Here is a 24145-nt window from a genome sequence, read left to right as displayed (position 1 = left end):
CCCATCATTTGCATGGGGTCACGCCTCATTTGCATGGCTCACGCCCCATTTGCATGGCTCACGCCCACTTCCACCTATGCCGGCTTACGCCTTGGAAACCCAGCGCAGTTTTGGGAGCACTGGCTTTGTGAATTCTGTGCTTGCCTCTCTGCGCTGCGTCAGCGTAGCGTATATTATTTGCACTACGGCGGCGTAATGTGCGCCCGCTCTCTGTGAATCCGGGTCAATATTTTTTGCATTATAGCGCCTCAGTGTGAAAGGGGTCTAAAGGTTTAAATTTTTTTCATTAAAATAATAAACATGTTATACTTATCTGCTCTGCGTAATGGTTTTGCACAGAGCAGCCCTGATCCTCCTCTTCCCAGGTCCCTCATCGGCGCTCCTGGCTCCCCCCCTTGCCTGCTTTGGGTTACTTGTGCGTGCTCGATCCGAAGCATCGCTGTCTTTGTCGATTGTGTAAAAAACTTCTGCACTTGGTGACAATTAAATGACACAATGAAAAGAATTGTGACGCTCAAAGAAAGCAACACTCTAAAATGTGTTTAAATATATCAACACCCAAAGAAATGTCACTTTAGCTGGTTTGTTGCGCTGTTTCTTTTAAATTGTTACATTGATATGAAAATCTTGATTGAAAATGACACAATGACAATGGGACTAGGCCCTGACCCCGGGCTGTGCGCACAGCTTTTGACTGGCAGTAGCTGGAGCCAATGGCTCCCAATGCTCTAAGCCAAGCCTGTGAGAGCGGGGAGAGGGGAGAAGAGCTGCTGCAGACGTGCATAGTGGATTGAAATTGGTCTAGGTTGAGTATTAAGGGGGGGCACTATTAAAAGGTTTTTACCTAAATGCACTTTCATTTAAAAAAAACTCCAATAGTACAATGGTAACCAATAACATTTTGCTTCTCAGGGTAACAACTCAGGTTATCTACCTTTGTCTCTATTCTGTACGTACAGTATGTCCTCAGTCAACTTTTACCAGAGAGGAGTCCAGCATTACAGACAGAAATATTTTTTTCTATTTTCAGTAGTGCTGTAGGAATAAAAGTAAAAAAAACAACCACTGGCGTAGCGTGGGGGTTGCAGGGGGGGGGCCGTGGCACCGTGCGCAAAATTTGGGGGGGCACACACAGCATCCAATGCCAGTGTCACTCCATCCTATGGACGGTGTCACTCGCTGCGCTCCAGCCGCCATGTTGCGGCTCAGGGATGGGCAGCGGCTTCAGTTCCTCCTGCTTCTTAGGGACGTGATCGAAACTGTCGGCTGCTTTCTCCGCCCACCACCAGCAAGGCTTACATCTGCTTGAGTCCTGCATCTTCTGTCTGCTTTCCTCCCCGCCTGTCAGAACGCCCACCATTTGCATTGTTATAGAATTCTTAGCTCTGTCTAGTTTGAGTCTCTGCATTTTCGGCATCTTCTGTCCCCGCCCACTGGCCGGCCTACCTTCTATCAGACCTGTAGAATATAGTCTAGGGAAGTGTTACAGGTGGTGGGCGGGGATAGAAGCCGCCAAAAGATGCAAAAAATGTCGGGACTGCATCCCTGACAGAGCTAAGAATACTAAAGAAATGCATGTGGTGGGCAGGCTGACAGACTTGGACAGAAGCAGACTGAAGATGCAGGGACAAAATCCAAGAACGCAGAAGAACTACAGGTACAAGGCAACTATGTTCTGCTCTTTTCAGCTGGGCACTGTGGATAAGTTTGCTAAATAGGAGAGTATTCAGTGAAAATATTTGTAAAGTGACTTTGTGCTATTAGGTAAATGATGTTTGGAGCCACTGTGCTATGACTGTGTGTATTTCCTATCAGCTAACTATTATGTCAGTGTAGCGTCTGGTTACTTTTGAGTACCGGTGCCATTTTAGTTTAGAGGGAAATCAGAGTGTAGTTAAACTCTGATCCAAATTGTTATGTTCAAAACCGGGTCTCTGTCTCAGCTTGGCTGTGCTGTGGGCTCATTCTGTTGTGCTGGGGTGTTCTTCCCACCCCAGTGCAGTAGGTGGCAGCAGTGGAGTCAAGGTTTGGGTGCTCTTCCCCAACAGCCAATCAGGAGGGTTTAGCCTCGCTTTGCATGCTGGGGGAGGGTATTTATGGGGCAGACGCCATTGGTTCTGGATCTGTCTTCTTCGTCCAGTGTGGCACCCACCTTAAGGGTGGCCACATCGCGTTATGGCCTACCTGGCCAGGGCGTGCGTGCCACGCAGTGTTCCTGGTTCCGGGGCCATGTTGGCCTGGAACATTTCAGCAGCAACGGGGACCCAGTGAGCGACTGGGTTCCCACCTTTGAGGATCCCAAGCGGTAGTGCTCTTCGGTGGGGAGTTTGTCTGAGGAGCGCCATTGAGAGGCTGGCAGTCCAATAGGATTTCGACAAACCACCGGGGATCAAGGTAGCCAGACACTGAAGGATTGATCACCTGTCAGTCAGTACCTGGGCGACATAAAGAAGGAGATCCAGGCGTAATTCACATAAGGAGAATTGCCTCCGTAACTATAATCAGAGAGGGCCTGTGGCAGAGGTTCTCCCTGACGTTCACCAAGGAGAGTCTGTGGCAGAGACTTTTCCTCAAGTTCAAGTTCACCAAGGAGGGTCTGTGGCAGAGACTTTATCCTACAAATGTCCGAGTGATACTCCGGCTGCCAGGTCAGTGAGAGAGGCCTGTCCGGGTACACTAAACCCACTCAGGCAGAAGTGGTGCAGAAAGTGTTACATATGGGAGCAGGACTGTTCCAAATACTACACCTGAATCTGATGTTCTTCTTCCTTCAACTCTATCCCTTTCATCACCAGTTCATTGTTTTTACCCGGCTGGGTAATAAAGAGCACAGAAAAGACACTTGTTGTGGACATTCCTTTACTACTGCTATACGCACCATTCACCCCTAGGGATTCAGAAGAGCCACGAGGTAAATGTGCCACCCAAAACACACCAGCAGCTCCTCCAGACAGGCCCGGATTTACTCCCTTTGCCGCCCCAAGGCTGGGTCCTTCAATGCTGCCCCCCGCCACACACACATCACATGGGGGAATCCCCAGAGAGCCCCCCTTACATCAGGGTCCCCAGAGATCCCCTCCTTACATTAGGGTCCCCAGAGAGCCCCCCTTACATCAGGATCCCTAGAGAGCTTCCCTACTTACATCAGGGCCCCTAGAGAGCCTCCCCTAACATCAGGGTCCCCAGAGAGCCTCCCCTTACATCAGGGTCCCTCCCCAGAGAGCCTCCCCTCTTACATTAGTGTCCCCAGAGAGCCTCCCTCCTTACATCAGGGTCCCCAGAGAGCCTCCTTACATCAGGGTCCCCAGAGAGCCTCCCTCCTTACATCAGGGTCCCCAGAGAGTCTCCCCCTAGATTAGGGTTCCCAGAGTGTCTCCACTTACACCAGGGTCCCCAGAGAGTCCCTCCTTACATCAGGATCCCCAGAGAGCCACCATTACATCAGGATCCCCAGAGAGCCTCCACTTACACCGGGGTCCCCAGAGAGCCTCCCTACTTACACCAGGTTCCCCAGAGAGCCTCCCTACTTACACCAGGGTCCCCAGAGAGCCTCCCTACTTACACCAGGGTCCCCAGAGAGCCCCCCCTTACACCAGGGTCCCCAGAGAGCCCCCCTTACACCAGGGTCCCCAGAGAGCCCCCCCAGGATTTTCTTAGAGACGCTCCACCTCCCATTCAGCTCCATCCCCTAACTCCGGACGGTTCAGACACACTTAGCCAGTTCCCTCCCAAACTCTGGTCGGTTACCACTCACACAGCAGCTTTAGTGACTGTCCTTGCTGCCGGTAAGGCATAGACAATACAACAGAATGGGATGCTATAAGGGGGGGGGGGGTCTCTTTCTAATAGAGGTATCAATGGGGGGAGGGGGCACTGATATAAGGGGACTCTGAGCTAATGGGGGTCTCTAATGGGGGGTTCTGACTGCTGATCTATAAAAAAAAAAATGACGTGTGCCGGTAAAGGGTTTGGGTTTGGCTTGAAGAAAAGGTGGCAACCCTACTGTGTGGTAAGGTGACAAGGTAGGAGCACATTTGGGAGACAGGGACAGAAGGAGAAGGTGACAAGAAGAACCTGAGCTAAGACCTTCATTTTTATTTTGAATTAAAATCTTTAGATTAGAACAATGAAAATGACTTTAATCAGAGTTCAGACGCTGTGGTTAATGACATGGGACACTTCCATGGTGACCTCATTTTCCTGGTGTGACAGGTTTGCTGAGCAACAAACAGGATGACGTCACACGGTGAACAGTCTGAGGTGGAGGGCGCTCGCTCAATGCCTCCATTCATAGCCGCGTGTGGATGTGCCTGAGACCCCCGGACGCCCCCACCTCCCTTCTCGGGAGCGCGCAGGAGCGGGAGACCACAGGCGGGTGCGCGCTCCGTGTCAACATGGCGACGCCGTGAGGTTGTTTCTCGGGGAGTCATTTGGCTATTTGAACAGAGCGGAGCGGCGACGTGATATCTGATGAATGAAGAGCGGCTCGGCATGAGTAGACAAGAAGGCTGCAGCTGAGAGGCTTCTCTATGACCCAGGAGGCCCTTCCAGGACCTTCCTACCAGTGGCCGGAGCAAGCGTGGCTACCTAGGTGAGCCCTTACTCTTCATAGCCTGCCGCATCCCCTCCACTTCCTGGCGGCCTCCAGGAAACACTAGCCAAGGGCCCCCCTCGTGCAGGCCAATAGGGGGCAGTGTGTCATTGGTGGTACAAAGTGCCCCTGGTATGGCAATCAATGGGGAATGTGTACTGACACTTGCAGGGGTCACTGCTTCTCCAACTTTCTACTAGGGACCTGGGGAGGGCATTCAATAAAGCACTATTGAAGGTTTCCTTTAAAGTTTCCTGTGCCTACTTCATTAGAGCCTACCACACTTTCCTCAGGAGTTCCCAAACCTGACATGTTTAGGTACTTCTTATTGGCGCCACTTTAAGCCTAGGTTCACACTGAATCATTTGGGGAAGAGCAAATCGCAGACTATTGGAGGCTATGGCTCTATTCCAGTCAGTGCAACAACGATTTTGCGGCGCCGCACCAATTTTGCAAAAGTAGTTCCTGCACTACTCTTGCTGATTTTAGGTGTGACTTCAATGAAGCCACACAGAAGTCTATCAAGTAGCACCTTCAATTGCGCTTACCTTGCTGCTTTGAAATTGCACTGCTTCAAGTGAAGTAGCGCCATTTCAAAGTAGCATCAATGTGAACCAGGGCTAAGGGCTCGTTTACCCAAGGAACGCAGTGAGGGAAACCCGCATTCCTGTGCGGTTCAGGTGTCAACTGGCCCCAAGGCTAGGTTTCCACCTGTCCAGGTCAGGGACACTTGCAAAATTACATGTTTTCCCAACCCTTGGGCTGCCTTTTAGCAGGCGTGTGGGGATGCCATTCATTCCTAATGGCACCCCTGTGCATTGGCAAATGATTCAGATTTTTGTGCATGCCATATTGCATGGTGCTGTGGGACTTTGAGTGTGGGGGAGTCGGGGGACCTTTTTATTCACTGTGGATCAGGCAACCCATTCAAATGAATGGGCTGCCTACATGCAGAACACAGGTTACACAAGTGTCAACATAGAGTAAGGGGGGGGGGGGGTCAGGGACCTTTTTATTCATTTAAATGAATGGGCTGCCTACATGCAGAACACAGGTTACACAAGTGTCAACATAGAGTAAGGGGTGGGGGGGGTCAGGGACCTTTTTTTTTTCATTTAAATGAATGGGTTGGCTACACAAGTGTGAACATAGTAAAGCCTAGTACACACAATGAGAAATCTGGACAAAAATATTGCTTTTGGAGGGACCGGTCGATAATCTGATCGTTGGTATACAGATTTCGAGAGCCGATCATGACAGATTATCCAAAAGGGACAAACGCAACATTCTTTTTTTCAAATACAATACCAGAGTGAACGATTTTCATTTAATCAGTACAGTATTTGTCCAAAACACATCAGAAGAGCAAGGCCATGCATGCACGGAAACTAAATAATACATTACATTAATTCGGAAGTTGTTTTCTGTTGTACAAGGTTTTTCGCAACTTTAGTAACCTCTTCATTTTGGATATGAGACTAACATGCAAAAAAAGATAGTTCGTCTGATATTCTTATCGTGTGTACCAGGCTTTAGGAATGTATTGCTGTGACAAATTCAAGAAGAAATACTGCCCACTTCACAGATAAGAAAACTAGCAGTACTTCACTCCTCCGTTTTTAACTTTATTTTTTATTTTTTTCTTATTTTTAAAATGATTGTTAAGTCTTGCCCCCCCCCCCCCCCAAAAAAAAAATGTATACTTGCCTGCTCTGTTGCAGTGGATTTGCACAGCGCAGCCCAGATCCTCTTCTTCCTGGTCCCTCTTCACTGCCCCTGGTCCCTCCCTCCTGCCGAGTGCCCCCACAGCAAGCAGATTGTTATTGGGGCACCTAAGCTGAGCTGCAGTTCCCTGTGTCCATTCAGACATGTAGCTGTGCAGCACACAAAAAAAAACCTTCATCCTTTACAATCACTTTAAATAACGTACTCAGCGAAGTCAGCGTGTCAGCCATTGCTCCATCTCAGCACACCAGGTCTGGTGTCACTATCTTCTCTTCTGACATCAGGTGGCCAGCTGCCATTTCTGGTTTTATTGAGCCACCCCCCTGATCGTGCATGGTGGTACATGGCTAGCGCTGCAGAGATGGCAGTGTAGTGGAGTTTGACCTGAAGCATCCTGCGATGCTTGACATCAAAATCCCAGGAAACTTTGTGGGGGCAGAGGCCAAACCCACTGAGAACGTACCAACTTCAAAAATAAAATAAGATCCAACTGTGTAAAAGGTGGGGGAAGGAGTCGAATCATACAGAGTCATAGATTGGGGCGAAGGTCACTTTTAAGGGGTTGGCATACATCTTCCATTTTTACCATACAATCGCTGTATAGTATACTTTAAGGCCCGTACAGACAATTTGACCGTGTGTATGCTCCATCGGACAAACTTCGCTTTCTCATTGGACCAATGTTTGCTGTGTGAACAGATAAACTTTCCGGCAACAAATGTCTTACGTCGGCTAATCCGATCTTGTATACACAAGTCCATTGGACTAAAGTCCAAAGTACAAACACGCATTCTCAGAACCAATGCTAAAGATCAGATAACAATAGCATAAGTTGCCCAAAGATTTTCACATGGGGAGACTAGACAATTCTAGAGTGTCTACAATACCTTTTATGAATTCCAGTAAAAAGTTCACACTGAAGCCCAATAAAGTGACTGGGGTATCTTGAAGCTTGAGGAGCCCACCCATTGTCTGAATATGGTGATAGAAGTTTAAGTTGGTCAAATTGGACCACCCAAGATAGATGGCCACAAACTACTATTTACTTTTAAAGATTACTTTATTTTATTGCTAAGATCATTTAGCTGCCAAGTTGATGTAGATCACATGGATGGTATTTCTCCGTAATGACCACACTTTTTTGTGAGGGTGGGGGGGGAGTGGTTTGCGGTGTTATTTATTTTTATGACTGTATCCAGCTTTCTTATTGCTGGTCATGCTTTTCTTTTCCCTCATCGTTTGCAATCATAATTGTGTTTTCCAGTGAGATGGTTCTAAAATGGATCAACATCAGACCAATCTTTGGGCTTCTAGTGAAAGGTTAGGCTTCAGTTGTAAGGGGTCACTGGTACAAAGGGGTACCGGTGTAAGGGTCGCTTGTGAAGGAAAACAAAGCATTTGCCACCTGTTCAGGTATTCCCATTGATGTCTATAGGGAGCGAGAACACATGACTCTGCCCCAATGAAGTGCATACACTTTTTCAACTTTAAGCAAAATGACATTCAAGAGTGAATGAGAAATACTGCATACTGTTACTGCATTGTTGTTGATCCTGTTTGGGAGATTGCTGTACAGCTTGCCTACTATGTCTTTCTTTTTGTACTATTTCTTGTTTGGAAAACACTTTTTTTATCTCAATAAAAACTAATTGGAAAAAAAAAAAATACTGTATAGGATACAATAGGAGTCCTCTTATTGCATGTTATGCCTAGTACACAGGGGGCTAAATGTCGGACGGCATCAGCCAGTAAAGTAGAAACCATCTGACATTCGGCTTGTGTGTACGGCAGCCGGTCTGACAGTTCTGTGCAAGCAAGGTGCATGACTGAAAAAGGTCTGCCAATCTGCTCCCAGCCAATAGCTGGCGTCCCTCCCCTTGTCAGAACACAATAGAACAGCGGTGGAGAGCATTTTTTTTTTTTTTTGGTTTATTTTTTCAACCCAGCAGGGCTGAACGAAAAAAACCTGACAGCTCAGGAGGAGCCGCTGTACTAACAATCTGACGTTAGTATAGCGGCTCTTCCATTTTTTTTTTTTCGTTCAGCCCTGCTGGGTTGAAAAAATAAACAAAGAAAAACGAATGTGTACTAGGCTTTAAAGCACTTCTAGAAAAGTGCTTTAAATTGTTCAGATGTGCAGCCAGGAGAATGATAGAAAATACCATAGCCTGGACAATTCTGTTTGTATGTCAACTATAATAATTAACTTATTTTATTTGCTTCTATTTAGTCTGGTAAATATGCCATCAAAATTGTTTTGTAATGTTGGTTTGATAAGTGTAAAAAAATACCAGTGAATCCTGCAAAAGTCTGGATAACACACCTCCTGTCATAGAGTAACAACCCTGCTCCTCCATTACAGTTGTAGCGAGTGTCACCCAGGGCAGGAAGTTGCAGGCAAGATCAGCATGTAATGATAAAACAGAAAAGGCTTGCAAAAATGAAAATAAATGTTGTCACACTATCTTAAGGGGACTGTTAAACTTCAATATATATCATGTTTGTTCTTGGGTTTAGATCACCGATACCCAACCTGGGGCCTGCATCCAGCCCTTTGGCATATATTCTGCAGCCCTTGGGGCACCTACAGACAGTAGTCTCGGTTTTTCTTACCTTGGTGCATACTCTGTGCCAGGGATAAAAAAAAAATATTCTCTTTCTATACTTTAAGCCCAGTACACACGATCCGAAAATCGTACCAAAAATGCTGCTTTTGAATCGTTCGTATGATAATCAAATTATTAGTAAAGAACTTTCGAGAGCCGATCAGGACAGTTCATCCAATATTATTCTATTCGTTTAATCAGTACAGCTGTCGTTCGAAAATGCAATACAAATGCATTACAACACATGACATCACTTCTCAATTTTTATTCTGTCGTACAAGAATTTTCGTTTAGTAAACTCATCAGATTCGACGTGAGATTAGCATGCAAAAAAAAATGGACGATCATTCATCCGATAATCGGATCGTGTGTACCGGGCATTACTGAGAGAAATGAAATTGGTGATCTCCAGTTGCCTCGTGTAATATTTGTCCTTTCTATATCAGTCTCCATGCCCGTAGTCTCTGACCATCCCTTGTAGCATGCCCGTAGTCTGACAACTTTCTGTAGCATTACTGTCACTAAATGTTGTGTTTGATTTCAGGCTGCACTCGAGGCCCCTTATATCAAGAAAGTTGACCACTGGTTTAGATGCACCTAAAAGATGCATCAGTACATTTGAAGAGCTTTCCTATAATTTCATCTTTGTTTATTTAAGTGCCAGCCTGTGTCCTATTTCTTGAGTGCTTGATACACTTTTTTTTTTTTAAATAAATAAATCCATGATGGTAGAAGCAGTCTACGACTTTTTTCCCATATCTACCGTTTATCATAACTATGTTTTTTATTATAGCTATTACTAAATTATCATTTGAATTTTGTTGTCAAGAATACTATAAGTGCAGTTTAAAAAAAAAAAAAAACGACCCTCTAGCATAGGTGTCAAACACAAGGCCCGCGGGCCGAATTCGACCCTCCAGGCCATTTAATGTGGCCCTCGCACCTCTCCTGCAGCTGCAGGAGAACTCCAGTCCTCCCCCAGACCCTTACTTTTTGTTTTCAAGCAATGCATCCAGCTTTTTCCGAGCAGCAGCATAAGGAAAGGGGGTGCACTGTGATGTAAGGGAGAGTGGGGGACTCAACTTTTGAAGGTGGGGTGGCTCTTGACATCTAATGTAAAGGGGAGGGGGATGTGCTGGACATCTAATCTTACAGATACAACCGGCCCTTTTGAGGGCAAACATAATGCTGATGTGGCCCATGATGATATTGAGTTTGACACCCCTGCTCTATAGTGAAGGAAGGCACTGATGCGTCCAAAGAGGCCTCTTGCACATGGGCAAAAAAATAAATAAAAAAGGCACCTTTGTAGTTGAAGGAGGAAACTACAAGTCCTATCAGCCACTGTGGCATATGCATTTATTATTTCTTCACAAAGGTGAACTTATCCCTTAAAGGGGTTGTAAAGGTCATTTTTTTTCCCTAAATAGTTTCCTTTACCTTAGTGCAGTCCTCCTTCACTTACCTCATCCTTCAATTTTGCTTTTAAATATCCTTATTTCTTCTGAGAAATCCTCACTTCCTGTTCTTCTGTCTGTAACTACACACAGTAATGAGAGGCTTTCTCCCTGGTGTGGAGAAAGCCTCTTGAGGGGGCAAGCAGGAGTGTCAGGATGCCCACTAACACACAGCTCCTTTCTCTATCTACAAAGTAGAGAGTGTCCTGACTTGCCTGCTCTCCCCCTCAAGAGGCTTTCTCCACACCAGGGAGAAAGCCTCACATTACTGTGTGAAGAACAGGAAGTGAGGATTTCTCAGAAGAAATAAGGACATTTAAAAGCAAAATAGAAGGATGAGGTAAGTGAAGGAGGACTGCACTAAGGTAAAGGAAGCTGTTTAGGGAATTATTTTTACCTTTACAACCCCTTTATGTGAACTCTTCTTGGGTGGTGCTATACATTTTTATCTAGGATAGTTCGAGGCATTGTAAAGTGTTTTAAAAAGTTAATAGAAGACACAAGTCTGACCTCAATGTGTCACTATTACTTTTTGGTGACAAGCGACCAGGAGCAAGACATTTTGTGACGGCGATGCCTGGCTACTAGATGATTGTTTCCTTGCTGAAGAATTACCTGAGGGTGTCTGCATAAGGAGATATGTTAAAATGAGCCTTTTTGACAGTTCTTTGTAATACATGAATTAATTGACCTGTTTTCAGTACTTGCTCTTCAAATTGCTTGTAAACCTACATCGTTTTTGAACACTTACTGAATAAATAAAATAAAAAATAAATAAATCTATACATATAGATAACTATATTAAAGTTGTTTTAATATATCATTGAAAGCACCTGCTTTAATAAGGGCTGAGAAAACACTTATTGGTCTTGTGTTTTCGTAACGAGTATAACCAGCACTCCCAGTTTTTATCTTGGACAACAGAATAATTGGCTTATTTGGCCAAGTTCTCTTATCAATTTAAATTCAAATGCTGTTCTATAAACATTTTGGATTAACATTGTAGGCATTGGCATGTTTAATTGATTTATATGCAGTTTGAATAAGAGTGCGAGTTGAGTCCTAATCAGGTTGTCCTCCCCCTTTTTTAAAAATAAATAAATAAAAATCTTCTTTAGCATACTGGGCACTCCTCCACACCAACTAATCTATTTGATGTAGGTTTTTTTCACAATTTTCTTTCTTTCTTTTTTTTTTTTCAAAAGAGAAAACAAAGCTCCAACATTAGCATCTAAAACAGTCAATATTGCAGAAACGCATACCGGAATGTGATGCATAGTTGATGTAGGTTTCCTGTTACTCTTTTTTTATATGAGGGTGTTCTGGAACAACAAAATATTTTGCATGTTGTAAAGACCTGAGAGAGGGGATTGTTAAGTATTCTCGCTAAGGATACTAGGCAAGGCTGACAACACTCCAGCTAGCCATAGACGTCTCGAATCTCGACCAGTTTAGCAGGAAACGGCCAGGATTCAAACTATGGCTGGGAGAAAACAATGGCTCGGCAGGAGGGATTCCCCTGTCAACACTGTGTGTGTGTGACACACACACACACACACACATAATCAGTTGTGCTCCTAAGTTTACATACTCTGGTAGAATTGAAGACCTGGGGTTGCAGGAAAGAAATTGGCTCCTTATTAGCTAAATACATATAATATTGCTTAAAATCATCATTTCTATTCCTTCATAGGCGTGTGTGCATGTATAAAATTTGTGAAATGGTAGATGCTCTTTTTGTGCAGTGAGTCCACGTCACACAGGTGTTATCGTTCAGAACCTGGTAGCCCACGTTTATTAAACAGAAAGAAACAAAAGTCCATACAGGAATCCCACGCAGGGGTTTAAACTTTATTCAGACATGAATGAAAGCATACCGAGCCACCTGGCTCTCTCGTCGGCAGAATCTCTGCTTGCTCCCAATCGACTTCTTGATTCCTTCCAGCTCACTGGCTTCCTTAGGCGATTTTTGTCTTCGGATTTACCAAAACCATGTAGTCCAAGGGCATGTCTGATTTGCATACAAATTGAAACTCTTATGGTTTGACCTCAAATCTGCAGAAAATCTAATAGTGTGTATGGGGTCGAAGGAATCAAGAAGTCAGTTGGGAGCAAGCAGAGGTACTGCCGACAAGAGAGCCAGGTGGCTCAGGAAGGTGTCTTTCTTCATGTCTGAATAAAGTTTAAACCCCTGCGTGGGATTCCTGGAATTTTTTTTTCTGTTTAATAAACGTGGGCTACCAGGTCCTGAACGATAACACCTGTGTGACGTGGCCTCACTGCACAAAAAGAGCATCTACCATATCACAAATTTTATATTTTATTTTATACATGCACACACGCCTATGAAGGAATACAAATTATGATTTTTTTTTTTTTTTTTATTTATCTGCAAAGAAACCAGTCCACACGGACCATCAGTATACAATAATAACAGCAGGGATAAAATAGCATGTATACATATACAACTCCGTACATAAGTCCATAAACAAATAAACATTATTTCAGTGGGGCGTCAAAGTATAACTTAGGCCCCAGAGGGGATGTGTCCCCCAGCGTTCAAAGCTGTCTCTACCTGCCTTGATAGGGCGTTCCGGTCGGACTGGCCTCCAGGACCATTTTCCATTTTCAGTAAAGAAGGAGAGTTAAAGGTTAGAAAGTAAAGTAGAGAGGTGTAGAAAAGGGTATAGTACAAAGGAGGGGAGGGGGGGAGGGTTGCACGAGCAGGGTCGGTGTAAAGCACCCCGAAGGGCGTAAGGTGTATCTAATCCGTTTCCGGATATTCTGCGTGTCTAGAATAGGCTAACAGGCACTATACCTGCGGCTGAGTCGAGGTCGGGCAGTCGACCTCTCGTAGGCTCTGACCTTCGTCCGAGTATTTAAAAATGTTGTACAGCTGCCACGTCTCAGAGTATGTTTCCTGGCGCTGTTGGCTGGAGAGGACCAGGTCCTCCATTCGGCTGATCTCGTCCACTTTATTCAGCCAGAGAGCAATAGTCGGTGGGTGAGGGGACTTCCAGCGGAGAGGCACACAGGCCCTGGCTGCGTCCAAAAGGTGGCGCACCACTGATGTCTTATAGACTCCCGGTGGTATATTGGTTGCGTGCAAGAGGAAGTAGGCCGGATCATCCGGGACCACGTACCCTGTGAATTTTTGTGTGATCCGACGTACCTCTCCCCAGAAGTCCCTGATCCGTGGACAAGCCCAGAAGACGTGGAGCAAAGTGCCCCTGTCCCGCTGGCATCTCCAGCAGGCGTCGGAAGTGTCGGGAAACAGTCTCTTTAGGAGGTCCGGGGTCCTGTACCAACGGGTAAGAACCTTGTAATTCGTCTCTTGGGTTTTCGCGCACAAGGATGATTTGTGCGCGAAGCGGATTATGGTCTGTTTCGTGGTGGGCTGGAATCGCGTGTTCAGATCATTTTCCCATTTTGCCAGGGCCGGTATCTGGTAGTCTCCGGAGGGGGTGATCAACATGGCATATAGCACGGAGAGAGCGTGTGGGAGCACTCCAGTCTCCTCACACATCACCTCCAATTCTGTCAGTGGTGTCTGTCCTGCTGGTGGGGCTGGTATGCTGTTCAAGAAGTGGGTCAGCTGGTTCGCTCTGAAAGAGTCAAGACGGTATGCTCCGTCTGGGTCTGTCAGTTCTACTGCCGATCTCCACCTCCCTCCCAAGCTGAAGTGGGACGCCTGCAGGAGGCCGGCTCTACCGAGGTCCAGGAATCTCTTGTCTTGTAAGCCCGGTTCAAAGAGCGGGTGTCCAATGATAGGTCTGAGAGGAGAGTTCCTGGAAGTCAGAGAGAGCCGAGCGAAAAGATTCGCGCAGACCTTGATCGTGTTCCCCACTAACGGGTGTCTCATCACCGTTGAGGGAAGTGAAGCTGAGCACCACGGGGCACGGTTTAAAGGAGTTCTGACCTGACTTTGCTCGACCTGTGTCCACAGCTTGTTTTGTCCGTGGCGGCACCAGTCAATTAACCTTACTAAGTGTGTTGAGTGGTAATAGGTCCGGATGTCCGGTAAGGCTAGGCCTCCGTGTAGCTTAGGGAGGGAGAGGATTGCTCTCTGTATTCGTGATCTTTTCCCCGCCCAGAGGAATTGAATAAACGTGGAGTGGACCTGTTTAAAATAGTCCCCTGGGATGTGGATCGGGAGGGCCTGTAGGAGGTATAAAAATTTGGGTAAGATTGTCATTTTTAAGATGTTACATCTACCCACCCAGGAGTGAAGTCCCCCGGTCCACTGAGTCAATAGTTTCCGGACCTCCGTCAGGAGGGGGGGGAAGTTCAGTCGGTATAGATGCGTAAGGGAAGGGGGGATGTGCGTCCCTAAGTACTTTAGCGCCACTTCCGTCCACTGCAGGTTAAACCCAGTTTTAAGTCGGGCTAGCTGTTGTTGTGGGATCCCTATACCCATGGCCTCTGACTTCGTCCGATTAATTTTTAAGTTGGAGAGCTCGCCGTAAGTATCAAATTCCCGGAAAAGGGCCGGGAGTGAGTTATCGGGGTCCGTGAGGGTGAACAGCAGATCATCCGCATATGCGGAAACTTTATAATGTGCTTTCGTGGTAATTACGCCTTTAATGTCAGAGTTCAGCCGGAAGTGGCACAGGAAGGGCTCCAACGATAGTGCAAATAGAAGGGGTGACAGGGGGCACCCCTGTCTCGTCCCATTAGCTATTGGGAAGGAGTCCGATAGCGTCCCGTTAGTCCTCACCCGTGCTGTCGGTCCACTGTAGACCGCCGCTACCCAACTCCTCATTTTATCTCCCAGTCCTATGTGCTCCAAGGTGGACATCATGAACTGCCAGTCCACTCGGTCAAACGCCTTTTCGGCGTCCGTACCGACAAACAGGCTAGGTGTTTTACTGGAGGACACCATGTGCAGAAGGTTGAGCACCTTGATCGTATTGTCCCGGGCCTCCCTCGTGGGCACAAAGCCCACCTGGTCCAGATGTATGAGACGCGGGAGGTGTCCCTGGAGTCTAGATGCCAGGATTTTGGTGAATAATTTAAGGTCTGTATTAAGGAGGGATATGGGGCGGTAGCTACCGCAGCAAGCAGGGTCTTTACCTTCTTTTAAAATCACGGATATTTGGGCCTGCAGTGTAGTGGTGTGGAACAATTTCCCGGCGCCTAACTCATTGAACAGCCTCACCATATGTTGCCCCACTGTTGGGAGCAGAGTTTTGTAGTACGCAATGGTGAGGCCGTCCGGACCAGGGGCCCTACCCTGTTTGGTGTTTTTCAGTGCCAATTGAATCTCTGGTAGTGTAATCGGGTCTTCTAAGCTGTCTCTAGCCTCAGTGGGTAGAGAGGGCATTCTGGACTTGGTGATATAGTCTCGTATTGAGTCCGCCGGAGTGGGGGGTTTAGTCAGGTTGTAAAGAGAGCTATAGAACTGCCTAAATTCCCGAGATATCTGCTGTGGAGTGGACTGCTTCTGCCCCGTGGGGGATAGCACATGTGGAATATAGTAGGCCAGTCGACGTGAGCGCAGTGTGTTAGCTAGCAACCTGCCGCATTTGTTACCCGACTCATAGGTATAGCGTCGACATATCTGCAGAGCCGCTTTGGCCTTAAAGTGCAGAAGATCCGTGATCTGTGAGCGGATCACATCCAGTTCCGCGCCGACTTGTCTACTCGGGGTTAGTTTATGTGTGGTTTCTAACGTCCGTAACTTAGCGAGGAGCAAGTCTAATTGTGCCGAACGTTCTTTCTTCAATCGCGCGCCGTGCTTGATGAGTACCCCCCGGATCACCGCCTTGTGTGCCTCCCACACTACACCCACGTCACTGTCGGGGGTATTATTAGTGGCAAAATAGTGCCCCAGTTCTGTGACGACGTCTGTCATAACCTCAGTGTTTTGTAGAAGCCCCTCGTTGAGTCTCCACTGTGGCCTCTGACCCCCCATGGACTCAGAGAAAGAATATCTCAGGGTTACTGGGGCGTGGTCTGACCACGTGATCGAGCCAATTTTAACGTCCCGGACCGCGTCTAGACGCCCGTGTGGTAAGAGAAAGTAGTCAATCCTCGAGTACGTTTGATGTGTCCTGGAGAAAAGGGTATAATCCCTCTCCCCAGGATGCATAAGACGCCAGGCGTCTATCAGTTGCATCGAGTGTAGGGTAGCGTCAATACGCCTCCGCATATCTCGGGTCGAGGATGACCTTCCAGTAGACGTGTCTTCGGTCGGGATCAGGGATACGTTCAGGTCTCCCCCCAGCAACAAATGGCCCTCCGCAAAACGCCTGAGTTGTATCAAGGATTTTCTCAGAAAAACATCCTGCTGAGCGTTAGGAGCATAAAGGTTAGCAAACGTGACCAATCTGTCTCCTATCTTGCCCTTCAGGAAGAGGAACCGTCCCTCTCCGTCTGACAGAGTATCCAGGTGTGTCCAAGGCACCCGCGCGGAAATAAGTATAGAGATTCCTCTACTCTTAGCCTCCGTATATTGAGAATGGTGCGCCGTGGGGAAGAACCTGTTTTTCAAGAGCGGTAGGTTAGATTTCTTAAAATGCGTCTCCTGGAGGAGTACCACATCTGTTCCCATGCGCCGCATGTCCTGCAGCATCATGCGTCTTTTTTCTGGGGTGTTAAGACCCTTGACGTTAAACGTCGTCACCTTCAGTACGTCCATGCTCGTGCAATGGGGGGGGGGGGGGGGGGGGGGGCTGGGCGGATGCGCCCTGGTGGAGGAATATACTAGTAGTCTAGATTAGGGGGGGGGGGTAGGGCGGGAAAGAGGGATCAGAAAGGTAGAGGGAGAAGAGGGAGAGGGTAGAGAAAAGTGGAAGAAAAGGAGCTCAAAGGAAAGGTCCCAGATGGGGCCTCAAAGGAGCTTTTACTAAAGTAGCCGAATACGGCTATAAGCGCTCTCTGGGTTATCCCCAGGAAACAAGCGCAGCCCTAGGTGGGGGAGATGTACTAAACAGGGACAGTAAACGAGCCCCCGACCCTCCCCCCCGTCTGCGCCAACACCTGTTCAACATAAGATTACAAGAAATGAACCGGCATGCTATAATATAAACAATAATGCTAACAGAACCAGCAGCGAAAATTACAGGTTAAGTACATTTAACTAGAAAAGGCAGGTTAGTGCGGAAAGTGCAAACAAGAAACCCGTGGTCATAGACCACCCTGGACTATGAATATCGTCCATCTCACTTTGGGGGTCCATCTAACCTCCGAGTCCATCTCCCGTCCCCTGTCTAACAGAGCATCTCCCCTCAGGCATCCTCCGAACAGTAGCGGGCACCTCGGGGGTCCCCGGTCCACATGACTCAGTCCCCTAGGCAACGGTTGCAACCACCACCATCCCAGGTCGTGTACCCCAGAGGGGGGGCGGCCCCCTCCGTGTATTGCGGGGTCCCCTCAGTATTTCCCTCCCGGTCCCCCCCCCCCTGCCCCGCGGCACCCCCCGCCAGCCCCGTGTCCATCCCCGCGTAAGGGGCAATGCCAGAACCGGGTCCCCGGCTCTCATCTCCTCCCCACTCGGCTCCCTTAATGTCATAGAATATTCAAATTGCTGTGCAAAACAATTTCAATGTTAAAAACTTATTTCAAAAAAGATGCTCAAGTCCTAGAACACTTACAAACACATGCACTGTGGTTAAGATGATTTTACATAGCAGCTCTGTAGCAGGAAAAGATTGAAGGATGTCCTGTACAATCATAATCTCTAACCCTGATAAGCGCCATTTGGTGGTAGACAAACAAGGCTGACTGGAAGTACTCAGTAACTGTATTTACAACTTGGGATCGGCTTCCCGTGCGGGGGAGCCACCTTAGCAGCCTGCACAGCGCCTGTCGGGCCTCAACCCTGTCCGGATCCGGATCGTCCGGAGAAACATTCAGCACACAGAGGGGGCCATGGCGCTCAGCGGGGGTCCACTCTCTGTCAGTAGGGGGGTCGTTCAGTCAAGCGCTCCCAGGGTCCGGTCCATCCAAAAGGGGGAAGGGGGGAACGCCAGGCACTCCAACAAAAGCAAAGACCCGCCAGCGGGGCGGCTACGAGCAGGGCAGTCGGGGAGGGGGGCGCCTCCGGGCGTCGCAAGGGAGTCAATAGCAGGAGGGGTGATTTAAAATTATCGAGGGGGGTGTCACGGAGCCGGGATGCTGAATCGGCAGGGGTGGGAGTTTCTGACATGCGGCCTACGACCTACTCACGTACCGCACCCTCCCGGGCCGAGCGGCGACGCCGTCTCCCTCTCTGCTGGCGTGGATTCCAGGGCCCTCCGTAAGCTGGTGCGCCCGATCGGCCTGTCGGGCGAGGGAAAAATTGGAGCCAGTCCGGGACCTGGATAGGCTCGGATCCCAGGAAGCGAAAGAGGTCCGGGAGGTCTGTTGTGCTCCGGAGGGTGAAGGCTCCGGCGTCCCTCCGGAAGGTGACCGTCAGTGGATATCCCCAGCGGTACGTGTGTCCCGACTGTTTGGCGAGTTCCAAGAGAGGGCGCAGCAGCGCCCTCCGGCGGAGGGTCGCCCCCTAGAAAGGTCGGGCAGGATACGGACCTGTGCCCCGTCCACCTCGATATCCCCCAGTTCCCAGGCTCTGCGGAGGATGTCTTCCTTTTGGTTGTAGCGGTGGAGGCGGCATACGATGTCCCGTGGTCTGTCCTGATCCGTCGGTCTAGGCCCGAGCGCTCTATGCGCTCTATCCAGGATAATCGCTGCTCCCGGGTCTTCTAGGACGTCTCGGAAGATCCCGGATATTTTAGCGCCGACGTCTTCTGCCTCTGCGGGCTCAGGCAGCCCGCGGATCCGCAGATTGTTGCGGCGGCTTCTGTCCTCCACCTCTTCCAGGTGGAGCTGCAGGGTGATGGCCGCCTCCCGGTGCTGATCCCGGGACTGCTCCAGCGATGTCACGCGCTCCGCCAGGGATGAGACAGACTCCTCGCCCGAGGTCACCCGGTCGGTAAGAGTGGAGACCTCCCCTCTCACCTCCTGGATGTCTCTTCTATGGGTCTCCTCGAGTTTTAGAATCAGGGTCTCGATGTCACTTCTTGTCGGTAAGGCCTGAAGCAGGGCCTTAATGGCCGGGTCCATGTTAGTCAGATGTTTTTTTCACATTAATGCATAGATTGCATTAAGGTGAAACATTTTTTTTCATTTACAACTCCTTTTAATTTTATAATTTACAAGTGTTGTGTGTTTTACAGGAAGTTTTTTTTATTTTTTTTCACTTAAACAATTGTTCACTGATTGTTTGTTTCACTGCACAGTATTTTAATTGTGTGTGTGTGTGTGTGTGTGTGTGTGTTTTTTTTTATATATAATCTCTAGTCTTTTGGAGAATGTGAGCCAGATTGTTATTGTTGCAGCTGCCCTTCAGACATGTAAACAGAGTTTATGGTATCCCCCAGACTGCAGTCAATAGGAGCAGTGGTAAAACCCAGATGGGTTGGAGAGGAGAAGTCAGACAGTCTTTTATCTGCAGATGGGATTCTTTGCATTTTACCTGGACTGGCATTTAGGAAGTTAGCAGCGTTCCCTAGAGAATAGTTTTTTTTTTTCTGATAATCCTTATTGCATTGTGGAAAGGAAGAAGTGGCTACATTTTGTTACAGCATTTGAAACTTGTGCGCTTTATCTGGATTTCTTTATTGTACTGGATACTGTCTTGAAGTTCATCACTATGTAATTTTACAGATCCAAAGTGACTGATCCTATCCTAAATGGTACTGCTTTTCCGACTACAAGGCACAAGGATATATTGTCTGGCCTGGTAAGTGGTATGTAGCAGTGATGCCATTAAGTTTTTACACCCAGACTGGGTAACTACAGTTTTCCACACTTGATGTGAAGCAAATATTTGAAATGTTTTTCAATTTGTACATTTTGGTTTGTAACTCGAGCTACTTAAAATTAAAATAAGTAGGATTGTTTGTATATATGCACTGCTACTGATACATCAACAAAAATATTAGGTTTAGTTCATGTTTCCTGGCACAAAAAACGAGAGAGGCCTTTTATTTTAGGATTTTTGAATCTGAGACACAGGAACCAGTAATGAAGTAAAATACTCTAATTATATGTACTTTTCATGAAAGTCCTATGCATATACAGTATGTACTTTATTAGGGTAAACACCTAAAAGTTTGCCACATATAACTCTTGGGGACGTGTCACGCTTTCATAGTAATCATAGTTACTTTGTACAATTGTTATTCCCGCCCTGACTACAAAATGCTAACCCTAGGTTACTGCTGCAATATGATTTTGATCTGACTTTCAGTACGATTATGTAGTGCTACTTGGATCTAACATTTGTTCTATGGGCCCAAAATCACACTGGAATTACACCAAAGCAGTACAGGAACCTTTTCCAAAGTGCTCCATGATGAGTTGCATTGATGTGAACAGATGGATATGAAAACTGTGTGATTTCTATTATCTGATTTTGTGCAACTCAAGTCACATCTGAAATTCCACTAGTGTGAACGTAGCCTAAAGGCTCATACACACTACAAGAACATCGGGAATACTTTTTCGTCTGATTTTAATTTTTTCCATATAGTGTGTACACAACTTTCGAAAGCCAATTCCAAATTTTCATGCAAATTCCCGAAGGGACAAACTACAAAAAATTTCTTGTACGGGAACAGAACAAACGATTTTCTTTTAATGTGTACAATTTCCGTACAAGAAAAATCTAAAAAGAAAGGCTGCGCATAATCAAACAATAAAAAGCCTTTGTCGCATGAGAATTAAAAAAATTGTTTTTATATGCATTTTCGCTGTGAAACAACCTAATGATTTAGCACAAACAACCTGTAGAATGGAAAATTTTTGTAGCAGTGAGTAATTGCTGCTAGAAAATTTCAAGTCTGCCATTGAAGTAGACCTAAATTCAGAAAGGGAAGGTTTGCAATGTTTAGGGAAAAAAATGTATTTTTTTTTGTAGTGCATTTACTGGTATGTGAGGGTGTAAAGGCACTTCTGTACTAACAGCCTGATAGCTGTATATCTGCAGTGTGAGATCGAAGGGACTGCTTCCCCTAAGTGCTAGTCTTAGAAAATTTGCAGTAAGATTTGGTGATGCCACCGCTATTTTGCTCACTAGAAACATTGAACAGAAGCAAAACCCTACCTGTACCTAGATGGCTGCCTCCACACAGACATCATGCAGAAAAGTCGGAAGTACTGTATCTCAAAAATCCAAGTGGTCTTTGTGTTACAGAGTTGCCTATAATTAATATGTAGAAGATTTTAGTCACCCTTTATTTGTCCTGTTTACCATTATCATCGAAAGTGAACGCAAGAAAGAAAATCCTAAATTTTGGGTTTGACATCAAAACCATAACAGAGGGGAATCTTCCAATGGGGATGCTAGTTTGGTGACACACCAGGATTCCCTCTCTTTTTGGAGGGATTTACACAAATTTCCTGTTTTGGGACAGGACGTGAAGGAAATCTCCCCAGTGGAACACAGATGGCAAAAAAAAAAACTTGACAGGACTTGAAAGCCTCCTTTTTAATCCAAAATAAAAAAATAAAAGTTGTGCATTTAGTGACACTTTAAAAGACCATATAACATGTTTAGTGGCTAAACTGCTACTTCTGGCCATCTTTTTATCGGCATATATTCCAGAGTTCAATTCCCCGTAACCTGATTTTATAGCAGGGTTTGACAAATTTGCTTGGAATCTAGGAGCCAGAAAATGCGCCCCGTCCCGCCGAGCTCGCCGCAGAAGCTAACGCATACGTGAGTAGTGCTCGCATATGTAAACGGTGTTCAAACCACACAGGTATCGCCGCGATTGGTAGAGTGAGAGCAATAATTCTATCCCTAGACCTCCTTTGTAACTCAAAGAATGCAATCTGTCGATTTTTTTTTTTTAAACGTCGCCTATGGAGATTTTAAAGGGAAAAAGTTTGTCGCCATTCCACGAGCGGACGCAATTTTGAAGCGTGACATGTTGGGTATCAATTTACTCGGCGTAACATTATCTTTAACAATATAAAAAAAAATTGGGCTAACTTTACGGTTGTCCCTTTTTTTTTTTAAAGTGTCTTTTTCCCCAAAAAAGTGCGCTTGTAAGACCACTGCGCAAATACTGTGTGACAAAGTATTGCAGTGGCCACCATTTTATTCTCTAGGGTGTTATAATAAAATTATATATAATGTTTGGGGGCTCTAATTAGAGGGAAGGAGATGGCAGTGAAAACACTGGGGAAGCTTCATTAGAATTGCTGGTTTACTTGTCTGTCATGCCAAGGGCCACCACAAGATGGCGCCAGATCACAGAAGGAAGCTTAGGCCTACAGAAGGCCGCAAAGCCGTGGCCTCAATTACCGGCCGGCACGGCCCAGCGCGATCGCGCGGCGGGGGAGATGGGGGCGCACGGAGACACAGGATGAGGTATCCTGTGTCTCCGTGCGCCTCCACCTCCCCCACCGCGCGATTGCGCCGGCCGTTAATTGAGGCCGCGGCTTTGTGGCCTTCTGCAGGTTAAAGCGCCAGGTCGCTAATTCCAGTCGCAAATGCATCCGAGTGCCCGGATTTTGTTGAACCCTGTTTTATAGTATATTTGGTTTGTTTGCTTTAAAAAAAAAAACTCTTTTATCCAATCCTGCAAGATGCTATTCAAGTTACTGTGTCACTCATCAAGCCATATACAGTATTCAATTAATCATGCAATCTTTGACCCTACTACCATTTTTCCCTTCTCATAGTAGTGTGTAGTGTAGTGTAGTATATATTTTCCATAAACACTGACTAAAGCCTGGTACACACCACTACTGTTTTTGGTGTGTGTGTGTGGTTTTTTTTTTTTACCCAGCGAGTTGAATAAAAAAAAAACCTGACGGCTCCCCTTGGAGCCGCTGTACTAACGATCCGACAATAGTGCAGTGATCTAACCTGCTGATCTTCTGTGTCCTAAATGGGGGACAGGCCCCCACCAGAACATTCCGGTCAGTGGCCATTGGCTGAGCGCGCTGATCAGGAGCCAGTTGTCTGCTGGTTTTCCAGCATGGTTGTCTTGTACAGAAGCCGAACGTCATTGCGCAGGCGCCGTATAGAGTCGGCTCTATACGGCGCCTGCGCAGCGACGTTCGGCTTCTTTCGGAAAGTCGTGACGTCACGTATGTGCCCGTCGGAGGAACGTCAATCAACTAGGAACGCCCACCACCAAGGCACGAAACGGCGGTATGTACTAAAAAAACAAAACAAAAGCCAGCCTACACGCAGTGTAACGGGTCTTACGAATGTATTGTTAGAAATTTGTTTTAGGGGGAACCACCCCTTTAAGGCAGGCCATAAACCGTTTGAGGGCATTAGGGAGATCCCTTTATTGATTCTTTCCCAGAAGATGTTTTTTCTGGTGGGAATTACATCGGTCAGACGGGTTTCTGAATTGGCGGCCTTGTCCTGCAAGGCTTCTTATTTGGTCATCCACAGGGATAAGGTGGTGCTGCGTCCGCAGCCGTCGTTCCTTCCTAAGGTTGTTTCAGCCTTTTCACATTAATGAGGACATTGTTCTCCCATCCTTGTGTCCTTGGCCAGCAAACCCAAAAGAGGCTGCGTTGCATTCCTTGGATGTGGTTCGAGCCCTGCGGGTGTACCTATCTGCTACGGCTCAGTTTCGGAGGTTAGATTCACTGTTCGTGTCGGTGACTAAGGATGAGCTCTGGCGTGTTCGCATAGAACACGTGCAGAGCCCGCCAGGAAGTGTGCACGGCACTGCGCTAATAACAGCCAGGGAGACATTTCACGATCCCCGCAGCCGAGCATCGGGACAATGTCTCCCTGGCTGTGATTAGCA

General features: G+C 46.9%; 1 protein-coding gene across 5 annotated transcripts in view; it reads left to right on the top strand.

Moving 5' to 3' along the window:
* The first annotated feature begins 4247 nt into the window (after positions 1-4247).
* The window catches only part of SCML2 (Scm polycomb group protein like 2), a 125098-nt gene continuing 105200 nt past the window's right edge, over positions 4248-24145 (top strand). For 2 of the 5 annotated variants that reach the window (XM_040336892.1, XM_040336891.1), the window contains exons 1-2: positions 4248-4591; positions 20028-20103. The gene's annotated coding sequence lies outside the window, so the exon portion shown is untranslated. The remainder of the gene's footprint in view (positions 4592-20027; positions 20104-24145) is intronic. The other 3 variants (XM_040336889.1, XM_040336885.1, XM_040336886.1) reach the window with 3 other exon arrangements.

This window comes from Rana temporaria, chromosome 2 (genome assembly GCF_905171775.1).
Source record: "Rana temporaria chromosome 2, aRanTem1.1, whole genome shotgun sequence".
In the NCBI taxonomy this organism is placed as follows: Eukaryota; Metazoa; Chordata; class Amphibia; order Anura; family Ranidae; genus Rana; species Rana temporaria.
Note: the sequence above shows the minus strand (reverse complement) of the source record. Positions and strands in the feature narration are given on the sequence as shown.